The following is a 17,453-nucleotide window of genomic DNA, read 5'->3' as shown; positions in this document are numbered from 1 at the left end:
TGGAGGAAGAAATTTTAAGTTTGACTCAAGTTAGCAATTGTTGATAATTTTCTGTGACTGGACACTTTTGTTACTGACTTTTGACTCTGTGGCTTAAGATGACCACAGGCCTTTCTGTTAACCAGAAATGAGAAAAATATCATGGAAACTGCCCATATTTTCATCCAGGAACAAGAACAAATCCCACTAAAGAGACAGCGGGAGACAAAGCAAAGGACGCATTGGTGATTATACTTCACAAGGCTGGTCAGTATCCCCATTATAAAACTAAATAAAAGCAAGTACATTGGGGATCTGTAGTCAAATTATTTTATCGATGAGGTGAAAGATGAAGAAAGTCTGGAGACCACTGACATTATACAAAAGATCTCCTTTCTTCTCTCACTCATGTCGTTGGAGCCAAACAGGATTGTCCTGTGAATGACCCTAGGTTGTCTGGCAATGAGCTAGCTGGGCCAGGGATGTCGCCATCCACCCAGCAGGAGGAGCTCAATTTCTCATGGACCGAAAGCCTCCAGAGTTCCCAGGCACTAGACAGCTGGCAGTTCCCGGCACTTCTGATGGAATTAAAGCTCAGTCTGGTTGGCACTGGAGCCCAAATTGCGTATTCCCTCCATGCGAGGCCCCTTCACATAAAAATGCCCTATAAAAAAGGAGTGTAAAACTAAGGCAGGAGTTGAATCACAGCCCCATGGTGCACCCAGCTGAGCTCTAGCCAAAGCACGCTTCTCTGAAGGATGCCAAGAGAAAAGGGGGCTTATGTCGCTGCTGAACCTTCCGTCTGCAACTATCTACCTGCGTAAGTGGCACTGCTGTCTTCTCCCTGAACAAAAACAAAGGCATGGGGACTGGCTCACTGGCTTTCTCCAACTGCCACCACTTACCTGATGATTCTGAGAAAAATATCTGTTTCCTGCATCCCCATCTGTACCCACTCCACTTTGGAAGGATAAACCATCTCCCAGCACCTCCTGTGTTCTTTTGTCCAGATATCATGGCCATGCCCTTTTCCAGGATCTCTCTGTAGGCAACAACATAGGTATTTGCTGAATAACAGCAGCAGTAATGTTTCCAAAGCCTGCCTCCCATAAAAGAAAGAAAAAAAAATTATACCAACCATCAAAAGAAGATAGAAGGAACACACGGAGTCACTACACCAAAAAGAACTGGTCAACATTCAACCACCTCAAGAGGTAGTAGATGACCAAAAACCAACGGTACTGAAGGAGGAAGTCCAAGTTGCACTGAAGGCACTGGTGAAAAACGAGGCTCCAGGAATTGACAGAATACCAACTGAGATGTTTCAACAAATGAATACGATGCTGGAAGTGCTCACTAGTCCATGCGAAGAAATTTGAAAGACAGCTACCTGGCCGACTGACTGGAAGAGATCCATATTTGTACCCATCCCAAAGAAAGAAGGTCCAACAGAATGTGGAATATCGAACAATATCATTAATATCACACGCAAATAAAATTTTGCTGAATTCAAAAATGGTTACAGCACTACGGTGACAGGCAACTGCCAGGAACTCAAGCCAGATTCAGAAGAGGATGTGGAATGAGGGCTATTATTGCTGATGTCAGATGGACCTTCGCTGAAAGCAGAAAATACCAGAAAAGATGTTTGCTGGTGTTTTATGGACTGCACAAAAACAACTGCACAGTTGACTGTGTGGATTATAACAAATTATGGACAACATTACGAAGAAAGGGAATTCCAGAACACTTAACTGTGCTCATATGGAACCTACACACAGACCAAGATGTAGTCATTCAAACAGTATAAGGGGATACTGCATGATTTAAAGTCAGAAAAGATGTGCTTCAGGGTTGTATCCTTTCACCACTTATTTGATCTGTAGGCAGAGAAAATAAACCAAGAAACTGGATTATATGAAGAAGAATGTGGTATCAGGACTGGAGGAAGACTAACAACCTGTGATACGCAGATGACAGAACCTGTTTGCTGAAAGAAAAGAGGACTTGAAGCACTTCCTGATGAAGATCGAAGACCACCGTCTTTGCTATGGATTGCACCTTCACAGAGAGAAAACAAAAATCCTCATAATTAGACCAGTAAGCAACATCACGATAAACGGAGAAAAGACTGAAGTTGCCAAGGATTTCATTTTACTTGGATCCACAATCAACACCCATGGAAGCTGCAGTCAAGAAATCAAACGAAGCACTGGATTGGGCAAATCAGCTGCAAAAGACCTCTCTCAAGTGTAAAAAGCAAAGATGTCACACTGAGGACTAAGATGCGCCTCACCCCAGCCATGATATTTTCAATTGTCTCATGCAAAAGCCAGACAATGAATAAGAAAGACCAAAGACGAATTGATGCCTTTGAATTATGGTGTTGGTGAAGAATACTGAACACACTACGGACTGTCAGAAGACCAAACAAGTCTGTCTTGGAAGAAGTATAGCCAGAATACTCCTTAGAAGGGAGGATGACGAGACTTCGTCTTACGTACTTTGGACATGCTATCAGGAGGGAACAGTCCCTGGAGAAGGACACCAGGCTTAATGAAAGCAGAGTCAACAAAAAAGAAGACCCTTAACGAGATGGATTGACACAGTGGCTGCAACGATGGGCTCACACATAGCAATGACTGTGAGGATGTCGAAGAACAGGGCAGCATTTCATTGTGTTGGGTGAGGACTGGCTCAATGGCACCTAAGAACAATATAACATACCAAGCAATATTTTCAGTTGAAATATGTGGCTACTATCATTTTTGCTCTCTACTTTTATAGGAGGATGTTGTTGTATGGACTAATCTATAAAGCCATGTTTATGGCCCCACATCCCTCTAAAAGCTTGTTTGACATGTTTATGCTCCACTGAGTCCTGGATAAATCCAATACACGTATTACATTCCCACGATAGGTTTTCTCTCCTTGACAAGGAACTCTCCCTTGTAAGCTCATCCCATGTATGCCTTATTTTAAAGACTATGTCCCCAGGTGGTCCTGTTTCAAAGAATTTCTTATAAAGGATCTTAAGCAAAGTAAGCACCAGGAGTTATGTTGCCAAGATCCTAGTCTACCCACTGATGCTGTATCCCTTTGTGTTAAGGCTTTAGTCCTTATGGAAACATGAATTGGACACTTAAACTCTGTGTGCATCAACATGATGAGACGTGTAAATAGTCTACTGAAAGTGCTAAATGTGGTAGGAGGTAAACAGAAAACTACTCTTTCTTCCTTTGTGCTTTTGAATCCAGTCTGTCAACTTCTTCGTCCTACCTTAGAGGAGAGCTCTATAGATTTTTAAACTTTTTAATTTTTTTTATTGTGAAGTGCATCATACCTGCCTATATTTTTAAAAAGCGCAATGGAAATATAAACTTTAAAAATATTTAAAATGGGTGCATACAGAGAACTGGGGAAACTCTGGTGGCATAGTGGTTAAGTGCTATGGCTGCTAATCAAAGGGTCAGCAGTTCAAATCCACCAGGCGCTCCTTGGAAACTCTATGGGGCAGTTCTACTCTGTTCTATAGGGTCTCTATGAGTCGGAGTCGACTCGACGGCAATGGGTTTGGTTTTGGTTTACCTACGGAGAGAGGGAGGTGTCTGTAGGCCTGAACGTATTTGGTTTTACAGCTTTGACTTTGGAACCAGAGAAATACTTAAATAAAATATTAAAAAGAATGAATTTCTAAAAAGCAAAAACAAAATTAAGCAAATAGATTTGGGCTCTGGCAGGCAGGCTGTGGGAATTCTTGTTGAGATGTTGCCTTCTCCTGGGCTGGCCCGGTCCGCCAGGGCTCCCCAGTCTTCTGTGGCAGCAAGAACTCGCTCTAGAAATTTATCTTTAAAAAAAGAAAGAAAGAAAAGAAGATGAAGAAGGAAAAAGTTCTGGTATGAAAGTGTTTCTTTGGGATCTCGTCTGACTTACAAATTATCAAGTTAGAATTCCTAATGAAAAGCCCCTCAAAGAAAACCATGAAGGAAGAACACAAGTACCGAGAGTCCTCACTAGTCTTCTGGTAGAATGCTGCAGGCTTGCTGCTGTGCATCTCTGAAGTAAAGCCAGCAGTCTGTGATCTGGACATGGAGCTTTCCCCTCTCTCTCCGTCAGAGCCCGCTTTGCTGCCTGGGAGTTAATGCCAACCCCAGTGGTATTCAACAAATGATAGGTGGGAATTGGGGCATAAATACCTCAGTCCTCTCACCCCTCAGTTACGATAGCTCTAAGGTGTATGTTTCTACCCTGATACCCAGAGTTTCCCCAGCAGGTTTAAGCTCTAGTGGCCCACAGTGGTATCTGGCTTGATAAAATACATTCTGTTTATTGGTGGTCTCCTCGTCCTTATCTCATTTCCTTACTTCCCTTCTAAGTTTCTTTCACCTACCAAATAATCTATCTGCATTGGAACCCTTACCTTAAGGTTTGCTTCTGGGGAAGTCCAAACTATGAAGCATTCTAGTTAATAAATGAAGAAATGATAGAATTCAAATCCACCATTTTTCAAGTCCCTTTTTTTTTTTTTAATGAAATAATAGTATATCTAAGCAATGTTCACCAGCGACCACTGATGGCGCAAAAAATTTTAGACAACTGCATGTCATGTGCTTTCTGGGAGAGGTACACAACCCCATTCATGAAATATTCTTGTCACAAAAATCAAGCCTGTATCAGATCAAGCCTCTAGAGCTAATAAACAATTTATAGGAAATGTAAGGAAGAGGAATATGCAAAATTTGGAAAGTGAGAAATTTTGAGAAAATATATGGAAAAATACAGAGGGAAAACCCAAAAATTTTAAGAGAACTAAGAAACGTTATCAATCAGATACACAGCACAGACTTCACCTGGATCTGGGTTCAAACAAACGAATAGTTTAAAGTATTTATAAGGTAACCTGGGGAAATCTGAACACTGACTGGATATCTGATAATACTAAGGGTTTATTTATTTATTTGCCATTTTTTTTTAGGTCTGCTAATGGACCTCTCTATCTTTTAAAGACATAGAGGTATCATCATTTAGAGACAGAGGCCATATGGTTTTGAGATAAATATTGAAATGTTTACAGAGGATGTTCTAGGATCTCTAAGATTTGCTTGAAAATAATTCAGTGGAGTAGGGGAGGGTTGAGTACAGGGTCACTGACGAAAGAACGTTGACTACGACTTGATAAATGTTGGAATTGGAACCTGAGAGTTCACCATACTATTACCTCTGCTTTTGTTTTATTGATATTTTCTATAACAATCTCTTTTTATATATGCCAGTTGAGAATTGCACTGTTCAACACATGGTAACCACTAGCCACACATTACTATTGACAACGAATGTGGCTAGTCCAAATTAAGATTCCCTAGTTGTCAGTTAGATGTATTATGAATATCTTCTCCCATATTCTAGTTGATCTTTTAACTCTGTGGTGTCTTTCAATGAAAAGGAAGTCTTGATTTTAAGGTAGCCAAATTTATCAATTTTTTTAAGGTTTGTATTTTTGTGTGTGTCTTATTTAAGAAAATCTTTCCTACCTTGAGGACATAAACATGTTTTCCTATTTTTGTCTTCTAAATGTTGTATAGTTTTGACTATCACCTTTACACTTTAATCTACCTGAAACTGAATTTTTTAAAAATGATGTACTGACATAGACACTGTGGTAGACTGCAAAAGTGACCACCACACATTCTATCCATCCCTATATGCATGTCCTTTTGCTATGTGACTTTGCAAATACTCCCACAAAGAGGCAAAGTCCATTCTACCCCTTGATACTGAGCTTGACCAGGTGAACAAAGGGATTGTTATTATTGTTAGTTGCCATCAAGTCAGTTCCAACTCATGGTGACCTCGTGTGGGCAGAATAGAATTGTTCTATCAGGTTTTCAACCTGTGACCATTCAGAAGGAGGTCATCAGGCCTATCTTCCGAGGTGCCTCTGGGTGGGTTCAAACCTCTAATCTTTCGGCTAGTATTCGAGCATTTAACCATTTGTACCACCCAGGAAGTCTGTTGTCATGTGCTATCAAGTTGATTCCAACTCATAGCAACCCTATATGACAGAGTAGAACTTCCCCATAGGGTTTTCTAGGCTGTAATCTTTACAGAAGCAGATCACCAGGTCTTTTCTCCCATGGAGCACTGGTGGTTTCAAACCAATGACCTTTTGACCTTTTGGTTAGCAGCCAGATGCTTAACCATTGTGTCAACCAGGGACCTTACTTGTAGTCAAAGAGTAGTTGCAAACAGAGGCTTGAAAACTGGTTGCAAACTGGGGCTTGCTCCCTCCTGCCGTTGGGAATGCTGGCAACCACTGCCATGTTAACAAGCCTGGGTTAGCCTGCTGGACAATGATATGTGGCTGAGCACCTAGCTGAGAGCCAGACAACTGCCAGTTATACGAGGTTATTGAATGCCCTCTGACCAGGAGGCTGAGACCAAGAGTAGAACTGTGCAGCAGAGTCTAGACCAAACTGCCATCTGACAGGGTCATAAGCTGATAAATAAATGATTGTTATTATAAGCTACTAAGTTTTGGAGTGGTTTGTTCATAGTAAAAACTGAGAGAGAAACTGGTACCTTAAAGTGGGTTGCTGTTTTAACAAGCCTAAAACCTGTAGCTTTGGGTCTGTCAATTGGGCAGAAACTGAAAAAACATTAAGAACACTGGTAGCAAAAACTCAAAAAATGGTGAGCAAACTGTTAGTGGTGGCAGGAAAGATGGTGAGCAAACTGACATACCAGACTAGAAAAATGGCAGCATGTATTATGCAGTTAAAAACAACTGGCAAAACTGTTTTTGCCTGCAGTAAGTTCTAAGATTTAAACATATATATATATATATAATGAACTTATTATATATCTTGGCAAGATGATTTCTTGGGAAAATACTAAAAGTGTCAACAGGCTTCTTGTAGCTGCATAACAAGAAAGAAATGAGCTAAAGAAAGGATTTAGAGGAATATGTAAGGATAGAGAATCATAGTATAGAAAATAAAACTGTTTCTCATAGCCATTCTCCTCAGCGTATAAAGATTCTCAAAGTGAAAGAAGTCAAAGAGCATATCAAGGGCATGGCTATTAAAACATTATTAAGATTTAAGGCAATATCTAGTAGGCTCTGTCATCTAAAAATGGGGGAGGGCATCTAGGAATTTTAAAGGTGTTATCCCACAGCAGCCAGACATAGTCAACAGAGTAGAGAGAGTCCTATTTAAAAGAATGGTGGATGTGGAATGGTGGGTGTGGCTTTTGTTGAGTCAGGTGGACTCAAGTCAGATTCGAAGGAAAAACGCAGTTTTAAGAGAGTTTTATCAAGGAAAGTACCAAACACTGAATTAAAAGAGACTGAAATCGCCTCTGGAATCCTTACTTCCTATCAGCACAAAAGCAATCAAAAACGGCCACTCTTCTGCGAACATGGACCTTTCCTGTGCGAAAGGAACAATGCTTCAGAAGACAGAGCCATGTGCTCAAAGTGTGGAGCAAAAAAATCCTTGGAGAACAACGGAGAAGGGAGATCAATTTAGGCATCGACTGCAGTAATCCTGCCCCTGCCTCATCATTGTATAGTGGGTGTGCTGGGGACGGATAAGTAATCTTTTCAGTTCATAGGTCCTTGGAACAATAGAAGCCACATTTGTAGAGCTTCATCTAATCCTATTCAGATCACAAGATCCCAGGCTTCAAGTCTGGTACCATAAGTAGATGAAACTTTTGGGGTCTTACATGTGGAAGCAATGGTACTTATAGTGGGCAAAGGGTAGACTGTGTTGGTTGCAAAAAATGGCTACAATACCTTGTAGCTTCTTCCATCAAGAGATGTAGTCTATTTTTCCACCCCTTGAGTCTTGGCTGATCTTGTAACTATTTGACCAGTGGTGCAACCATTAAGCGCTCAGCTGCCAACTGAAAGGTCAGCAGTTCAAACCCACCCAGAGCTCCACAGGAGGAAGACCTGGTGGTCTGCTTCCATAAAAATTACAGCCTAGAAAACCCAATGGGGCAGTTCTACCCTGTCACATAGAGTCGCTATGAGTGGGAATTGACTTGATAGCACCTAACAACAACATGTGGCAGAAGTAACGCTGTACTCTTTCCAAGCCTAGACCTTGGAAAGCATTAGAGCTTCTGCTCTTGCTCTCTCTGAACACATCTACTGCCACCATGTGAACACACTGGGGCTAGCCTGCTGGATCATGAGAGATATGTGGCCCAGTCATTAATGTCACTCCAGCCAATAGCCAGCCAACACCCAGATGCAGAGCTGCCTGGCTGATTTTCAGCTGCCCACAGACATATGAATGAGCCAGTCCAGACCAGCTGAAGAACACCCAGTTGATCCCAGCCCAAACTGCCAACCTACAGAATTGTGAAGTTAAAAACAAACAAAGAAACATAGATTGTTTTGAGCAAATAAATTTTGGAGATGTTTGCTCTACAAATGTTTCTCTGAGATGGGAAGGAAAGTAAGGTCCCACAAAAGCCGAAACTGAAGTGAAAGTGGCTTTAGGGAAAGGTACCAAAGCCAGCATTTGCTTGATGGCATCTCCAGGCCTCAGGGGACTTTCAGTTTCTGTTTTCATGGCTGCACAAGTATCCTTACTGAAGATAAAGTTCAGGGACCACTAAGGCTGGGAGACTAATAAGACCAATCCCTTCATAAAGCTGGCACCGTCATGGGCTAAATAAAGGCTCCCCAGTGATATCCAGAACAGCCTTGGAAACAGGCCTGGCGATCTGTTTCCAAAAGGTCACAGACTTGAAAGCTCTATGGAGCAGTTCTCTGCACAATGAGATTGCCATGAGTCTGAATCAATTCAGACAGCAACTAACAACGATGACAATAACTACAAACGGATAATAAAATCCTTTCTATAATAAATATTAAGATGAAACACACACAAACCCAACCAACTCACTCAGGGGTTCAGCACCCACAAACTCTTACTTGAATTACATTTAATTAAATGAAAAGCATCAACTGCCTCTGGGAAATGAGAGGTGAAGTTCATTAACAATTAAATTGACTGAGTAAGGAAGAGCTTAGTTACTATAAGCCTGAAGCATTAAAATAATTTCAGTCTTTCTGCAGAACTCCGAATCCTATAAACAGAAATAGATGCCCTTGTCTACAACTGGTTCCTTCCTTATCTTCAAGATACTGTGATCATTTACACCAAGCAGAAGGAATGAACTTTGTAAGTGAAGGAAATGATTTCAATTCCACTGCATTCAAAATGCAAATTATGAAGGTTGTTTAGGGAACATTTTAAACATAGGGAATGCAATAGGTCATCTAATTTCATAGAATGTTAGGGTCCAGTGTTCTCTCTCCCTTTTTCTAAAGTGCTACTGCTTGCAGACATGAGAACTATTTTCATCTCCTTTTAGTTGGTGCCAGAGCTGTGACTTCATAGTTTATTATTTCCCTTTCTGAGCTTAAGAATGTCTATGTCCTGTGTTTCTGAACACTTTTGCTAAAGAAAAGATTTTGTGGTGGGTGGAGTAGTGACTTCAAGACTGAAAGAGGGGGAAATTCGTTTGCCAAAAGGTAGCTAGATTTAGAATGACTCAAATGGGTGGAAAGGAGCTAGAGATAAGGATGTTACCAAGAGAACGTAACGTTGGCTTTACTCAGTGTTATGAAACAGAAAATTTTATTCTCCTTTAGTACCCTTACTCCTACCCCTTACCTCTGCCCCTTGCCAAGTACTCAGGAACTAACACTGAACACAGGCAGCCTTATATCCTCCCCAGAGCTGCTCTGGGTAGTACCCTGTCTGGATATATTTTGTCTTTTCCATCTTCACATCCCATCAAAACTCAAATCGTAGCGTTATTTCTCTGCTCTCATTTCCGGCTAGCTATTGTTCTTGGAAAGGAGTTTATAAACTAATATATATATCATTTACATGTAAATGATCCTGGAATTTTCCTTTCCCCACAGAAGAGAATGATGACTCTGCCCACTCGGTTTCTTTTTTCAGTACCCATCCATCCAAGGACTGTCTTCTTTGTCATTGCCAAATTCGTTTCTGAAATTTATGTTGAAAGGTAGCCAAGAAGGTGTCCAGAAAGATGGGAAGAAAGGAGAATGATACCAAATTAATCTTCAAAATAAACGAGAGAATTTTGAAAATTTACAGCAAATAAAATGTACTGGAGTAGATAGGTATCAGGTAACTGGGAAGAAGGGAAAAAGTAAAAGAGTTGTTGCTGGTGGGGTAAGGAATCCACTTTAATACATTTTTAAAAGCACAAAAATTAGAAAGTTATTTGATTTTTACTACTAATGAATATATGATCTGGGCTTCTTTGAATGAGACTCCGTACAGAGACTGGACCACATGAATCAGGGGTTAAAAGGGTTATACACTAAGTTTAGAGTGAACAACTCATCCCAGTTTGCCCAGGACTTTCCCAATTTTAACAATGAAATTTTCATAACCTAGGAATTCCTTCAGTCTCAAAATGAGATGGTTAGTTACCCTAAGCTGTTAGTAACTAATAATGGTAAACTCTCATTTTTCTTGAGAAGGGTTGCTGAGAATAAAGAAGCTACAATGGCATTTCCCCTTCAACAATCCCATAGAGATACTACCTTTACTATGTTGAAATACAAGTACTTACGGTCTCTGTCATATCTTTTATATACCCACTAGTGGCTCCGGGGAATCCAATTAAAAAAACTCAGTTTTCTGTCTCTCTTCCGCCTTCTAGAGGACCAAGATGTTACTAGACCTCCAGGTCTCGCTGGGTGCAACACTGAGGCATGAGTCCGCTGAAAGCGAAAAAAGAAAAACTTTATTTGGTTGGCCAAGCAAAGAAGCCCACCGGGACCTGTGTTGCCAAGATAGCTCCTAGATCAGTAGTCACAGGGGTTTATATATGGAGAGGAAACAGAATAGGGGTGTGCTGTTCTTCAGGGCGTGTTCAGGGGCGTGGTCCATCAGGATTGGTGGACAGCTACTGTAATGATGTTGACGTCATGGGGTTGGCGCAGTCGCACTGGTGCCCTGATGGAGGGGAAATGGTGGCTTAGCTCTGCCCAGCTGCCATCTGGCAGTTTCCCGCCTCACTCCCCCTTTTATTTTCTGGATTTGGATCCCATATAAGGCCAAAATCCTGGGCCAGACAGGGACTTTCTTCTGTATCTATTTCATGCCAGCTAGGGGCACTGGCATAGAACTGGGCTCTGGCTATAACCAGTTCAGGAGAGACGGGGCAATATCCCTGTTGTAACATCATCTGCAAATGGAACTTTTGGAGTGTGAAAGACATAAACTTTATTAAAAGGTTAAGCAAACAAGGCCCAAATACAAGCAGCAGGACAACCATGATCATGGGGCCATAGAAGGGGAAGAAACCATGTTAAGCTTGCAATTGCAGCCTTTAATGTATTGCAGAGATCCTATGACGCTGGGCCTTGGTTGTTGACAGTCAGTCATTGAGCCCAGCCAGAAACAAGCACCAGGTCATACAAAACCAGGAAATAAAGACCAACAAGGCTAAAACGACTCGCACGGCCACCAGCCGATGACAATCAACTGACACAATTGTCTATGTTGCCTGTTTCTTCTTAAACAACGACTTTAAACCCTCTAAAGGCAACCTCTCCCAATTATCACTGTCTTGCCAGTTCTTACTTTTTTGCAGGGTTTGTTGGTTGATATCGGGAGTAGGGGCTGGTTTGATGCAAGAGTGGTGGATCCACGCTCGCTTTCTGGTGATCTTGACTGCATTGGGGGTTGACATCAACACCTCAAAAGGTCCCTTTCACTTTTCTGCCAGGTCTGTAGCATTTTAGGTCTTGACATATATCCAACCGCCAGGCTTCGAAACGTGGAGAGGGATCTGGGGTTGTGGAAGAATCTGCCATGTCACGTACCTGTGAAAAGAGTCAAGCACCCCCGCCACAGAATACAAATATTGTTTAATAGCTACCTGGCCTTGCTCATGCATGTTCTCAGCCTCAAAAGTGTCTTCAGGATCCAAAGTATTTAAGTCCTCCCAAAAGTTATGGCCGCTGGGACTCCTCTACATAAGCTCAGAGAGGCTTACCTTAAATTTGGTTCAGAGTGCAACCCTAATCCTGAACAGAGCCAAGGAAAAGGCCTTCACCCAAGTAACTTCAGTCTGCTGGCAAAGTTTGGTCAGATGGGTTTTTTCAGTCTGGTTCATTCTTTCTACTTTTCTATCTGATTGGGGTCTCCACATACTGTGAAGACACCACTTAATCCCCAGCTGTTGGGCTACGAATTGTAAAACCTGAGCAGTAAAGTGTGTTCCATCGTCATTCTTGATGCTTTCTGGCAGGCCAAACCTGGGGATGATGTCTTCCAGCAGTCTTTTGACAACTTCTGTGGCCTTTTCAGTTCTGCAGAGGAATGCTTCAATCCAATTGGAAAAGATGTCTACAAACACCAGCAGATACCTGTAATCACCTGGAACCCAGGGTATCTCAGTGAAGTCTATCTGCCAATCTTCTCCCAGAACATATCCTTGGCACTGGGTCCCCTCTGGCGCTGCCTAGAAGGTCTTGGAGTTGTTTTTCTGACAGGTGATACATTGTCTAGTAACGTCTCTGGTAATAATAGCCTGCAAATTCTGGCCAACAAAGTGTCTCTTTACCCAGTCATACATCATTTCCCTCCTGTAGTAGATGGCTTCATGTAGGTGCTTTAAAAGGATGTTGGGGATCCTGGGTTGTGGAATGAATAGCCTTGTATCCCTTGTGCAGAAACACTTATCCTTTTTCTAGAGCTGCCACTGATCAGCCACAGAAAGGTCTTTATCACTGTTAACAGGGGTTTTCCATGGCTTGTGGCAAGGTAGGGTGTGGAAAGGGGGCAGAAACTACCACTAGGGTCATTGTTCTTGCCTCCTGCTTGGCCTCTAAGTCAGCCCTTTGGTTGCCCTGGGCCACTTCTGTATCTCCCTACTGATATCCCTTTCATTGTACCACAGCCACAGAGGTGGGAAGTGACACCACCTCAAAAAAAAAAAAAAAAAAAAATTTTTTTTTTTCAAGAAGTTGTAAAATCTGTTGGCCGTGTTTGACTTCTTTACCAGCAGAATTCAAAAGTCCCTCTCCTTTCATAAAGCCCCGTGCACATGTAAAACTGAAAATATGTACTTCAAGTCTGTGTAAATGGTCACTCACTTGGACTTGACCAGCTGCAAAGTCTGGATCATCGCAACCAGGTCGGCTTTTGGGCCAAGGTTCCATTGGGGAGAGCGTTCACTTCAAGGACCTCAATGTGGCTGACAACTACATAGCCCACCCTCCGTTGGCCACCCTCTATGAAGCTACTCCTGTCTGTGAAGCTCTCTAAGTCCGCATCTGCTAGAGGTTGATCTTGTAGGTCTGGGCAGCTGGCATAGACCAGGTCCATCATTTGGACACAGTCATGGTGGATGGGGTATCCCAGGGGCAGAGTGGGGGAGAAGGGTGGCCAGATTTAGAGCAACAGCAGATTGGGGCAGCACGTTGGGATTATCAAAAAAGCCTGGTATTGAGTTATTTGACTCTGGGATAGCCAATGACTCCTCCTCTGTTCCAGTATAGTGAGTACCGAATGAGGGGCACGAACTCAAATAGTTTGGCCCAAGTTTAGCTTCTTGGCTGCCTTCAGGATCTGTACAGTGGCAGCTACTGCTTTAAGGCATGCTGGCCACCCACGGGTGACTGGGTCCATAGTCTTAGAGAAGTAAGCTACTGGTTGCCTCCAGGGGCCCAGATTTTGAGTGAGGACCCTGCAGTTACACCCTGATGCTCATGCACAAAAAGATTATTGACCATCCGAACGTTTGCTGGGTCCTCTGGTTCCTGAGCAGTGTATTGTCTAAAGATTCTACAAATCCTTTCGAGGAAAGCTGAAGGATCCTCATCTTTATGCTGTTTAATCTCATATTCCTTACTCCTACCTAAAAGCTTAGGTATTCCATTGTTAAGGCTCACTAAGAGACAGCCCTGATAACAGGTGAGCGAATCATACTCTGCTGGGCAACTGTGATCCTAGCTGGGGTCTTGAAGAGGGAAGGCGTCATCAACTGCATCTCCGGTCAGCTGAGCATCATGTCATCTCTGGGCTTCCTCTCAGGCCCTGTCTAGGACAATTAGCCTCTCCTTCGAGGAGAGGGGTGTTTTTTAAGAGAGATTGACAGTCTGCCCATGTGGGATCAAAAGAGTTAAAGATGGTAGTAAACAGTTCATACATTTTTATCGGGTTCTTGGAATACCCTGGGTGGAATTCTTCCAGTTAATCAGGTCTGCTGTACTAAAGGGAACATGAACTTGAACCAGGCCCCCATCTGCTGCTGGAGTTTGGTGGAGGGAATACTGGCCAGAGGCTGGCCCTCCCTGTTGGCTCTGTCCTGGCTCCGCAGCACCCTGGGCAGTATTTCTCCCCTGATAGGGTGCCCCCTCTCATATGGGGTGGCAACAAGGGAAAATCTCCAGGACAATTGGAGGGCTCTACTTTCCTGTTGGGTTCTCCACCCTCCCCCAGGCTCTGGGAAAGGACAGTGGAGGAGAGGGGGCAGTTCCCACCAGCCCACTCTCCCTTCCCCTGGCTGCCCTTCCCCGACCCAGCACAGGTCTGGAAGGAGAGCCATGTCCTGCTGGGGCACACCACAGCAGCTGGGGCACACCACAGCAGCTGGGGCAGGAGCAGAAAAAGAAGGATGAAGTGAAGGAAGCTGTGGTGTTTCCAGGGGGTCGAAAGGACCATCCGTGGTGGGCTTTTTCCTTTCCTTTTGTACACAGATTTTGCATACCATCTGAGTTTCCTCATCGTTATACAATGACACGAAGGCTTCCACTTAATGTTTTTTATCCCACTTACCAATTCTTGTGCAATATAAATCTAGCTGAAGGATGGTGTTGCAGTCCAGTGACCTGTTCAGTGACCACTTTCTTGGTCCCCTAGACAACACTGGGGCCAGGCAGTATTACATAAGAAAATTAATTTCTTCTTTTTCATACGATCATAGCCGAATTTATCCCAATTCTTTAAAATACACCCTAAGGGTGAACATTCGTAATGCTTTTAATATTACACACTTTCTTAATCCTATACACTTGCAGGAAGACAAAGAGACAGACAAAGGCCACCGGTTCCAGATACACTCAGACAGAAGGATGTTCCCTCGACCTAGAGGGGCACCCACCAGAAAGACTTCCCCTCAACCCAGAGGGATGCCCACCAGATGGCAAGGGTCTAGTCCTATCTACCACTGACAACCTTATGGACCTGCCAGGATTCAAATCCACCAGAAACAGTGCTTACCTGATTATTGCAAATTTCTTCCCTTGCTTTCTGGAGTGGCCATTGGGTTCGGAGCACGTCCGCCCAGAGGGGCCCAGACGGAACAAGTGGTTCGGTTGCCAGCTGCTGAGGTCCTCCTAGGGCTGGGACTGGTGCACCCTGAACACTGAGCAGAGCTCCCGGCTGGCTCTCCAAGATATGTTACAGGACCTCCAGGTCTCAGTCAGCATGACACTGAGGCACTAGTGGATTGAAAGAGAAGGAAGAAAAACTTTATTTGGTTGGCCAAGCAAAACAGCTCCCTGGTAGCTGCATTGCCAAGATGGTCCCCTGATCAGCAGGCACAGGGATTTATATGTGGGGAGGAAACAAAGTAGGTGGGCTCTTCTTCAGGGCATGTTCAGGGGCATGGTCCATCAGGATTGGTGGACAGCTCCTATAATGATGCCATCATCATGGGGTGGGCGCAGGCCCTCTGGGGGCGCGATGGCGGGAAAGTGGTGGCTTAGCTCTGCCCAGTGGCTATCTGGCAGCTTCCCACCTCAAAGAACATGAGGGATAGATTTTTTTAAGTGAGTACTGAAGGCCGTGTGTGTGTATGTGTGTGTGTGTGTGTGTGTGTGTGTTTATAAAGGAGAAGTTCTTGATTTAAAGCAGTAGTTCTCAAGTGGGGATAATTTTGATTTTATCTTCCAGGGGACATTTGGCAGGGTCAGGAGATACTTTGGGTTGTCACAACTGAAAAGTGGGGTGCTAATGGATTCTAGTTGGTGGAGTCCAAGGATGCTGCTAAACATCCTACAGTGCACAGAACAGACCCCCTCAGGAAAGAATTATCCTGCCCAAAAGGTCAATAATACCAAGATTGAGAAATCCTCACCTAAAGGCACACATCATTAATAATAGACCATCACACATCAGAAAAGTGCATGGGGGAGAGGGGCTGAGGCTGCAGCCTTCCTGTCTGTCCTTAAATCACCATATAGAGCGATGCTGAAAAACAGCTTTTCAAGCATCTAATGTGGTAATGTGTAGCATATAAATAGAATCCTAAAATAACATAAGCGAAAAGCAGGAAACAGGTGGTGTATGGTGTATTCTTTTATCAGCTGCCTAGGTCTAGAATAAAACACTTGACCTAAAAAATAATAATACCTTTCTCCAAGGTTTTCTAAAGTCAGGATAATGGGGAGTATCCCAGTTCACTCAGAATCTGTAAAAGACACTGTCAATTGGAATTGAGTCAGCAGCTAGGAAAGTGAAGTTCACCTTATGAAGGTTAGAACCAGCCAATTTATTCACTCTACAACCAAAATATTCCTTTATGCCAAGACTCTTGAGGAAACTGGGGTGCAAAGATGAAGATGACACATCGAGGGTACAAAAATATAATTCTCTGTTAAAGGTGACTATTGTGCCATGGGAACATAGCAGGTCAGGGACTCATTCACCTTGAAGAAAGTATCTCAGAATAGGTAAAATATTGGATGAGCCTTGAAAGATAAGTAGTAAATAACAAATAGGAGTAAATAACCCACTAGGTAGAGAGGCAAAATAAGAACGATTTAGGCCAAGGCAGCAGTAAGTGTAAATCCTGGGGGCTTTAAAAAGGCCTTTGAACAGCTGACCTTAGCAGCAGGTAGACTTCATGGAGAAAAAGGAAGAAGTGATTTACATGTCAGAAGTTAAGGAAAAGACTACCTGGATGTCTACAAAAGATTCTCTCTAGTCAAACAGGGTATATATTCTCCCTACACCCAACACTATCTTCTCCCAATTCAGAGTCTTAGCCTACATATTTCTCCCTCTCTATTAAAACACCCTTCTTCAAAGTTTCTGCATATACCCCTCAGGCCAAAGAGATACTTCTGTCCTTGTAGTAAACCAATTGCCATTGAGTCGATTCTGACTCATGGCGAGTCCATATGTGTCCAAGTATGACTGTGCTCCACACAGTTCTCAGTGACTGTGATCTTTCAGAAGTAGAGAAGTATATCATCAGGCCTTTCTTCCAAAATGACTCTAGGTGGATTTCAACCACCAACCTTTCAGTCAGTAGCCTAGTGCTTAGCCATTTGTACCACCCAGGGACTTCTGTCCTGGTGATACTCAGGGCTAAAATCACTTACTATTCATTTACATCTTTGTTATGGGGATGCTTTTCCTCAGTATAAATCATATACTTGCCCATCTATATTGTAA

General features: G+C 43.0%; 1 long non-coding RNA gene across 3 annotated transcripts in view; it reads right to left on the bottom strand.

Moving 5' to 3' along the window:
• LOC111753069 (uncharacterized) overlaps positions 1 to 17,453 on the bottom strand; it is a 73,430-nt gene that overhangs the window by 37,170 nt on the left and 18,807 nt on the right. For 2 of the 3 annotated variants that reach the window (XR_010318694.1, XR_002787924.2), the window contains exons 2-5: positions 15,273 to 15,493; positions 11,628 to 11,869; positions 10,612 to 10,762; positions 885 to 1,021 (exon numbers count right to left, since the gene is read on the bottom strand). This is a non-coding gene — a long non-coding RNA (uncharacterized LOC111753069). Of the gene's footprint in view, positions 1 to 884; positions 1,022 to 9,893; positions 10,017 to 10,611; positions 10,763 to 11,627; positions 11,870 to 15,272; positions 15,494 to 17,453 lie in introns of all 3 variants that reach the window. The other variant, XR_002787925.2, reaches the window with a different exon arrangement.

The sequence above is a fragment of the Loxodonta africana genome, chromosome 20, assembly GCF_030014295.1.
Source record: "Loxodonta africana isolate mLoxAfr1 chromosome 20, mLoxAfr1.hap2, whole genome shotgun sequence".
Lineage (NCBI taxonomy): Eukaryota > Metazoa > Chordata > Mammalia > Proboscidea > Elephantidae > Loxodonta > Loxodonta africana.
Note: the sequence above shows the minus strand (reverse complement) of the source record. Positions and strands in the feature narration are given on the sequence as shown.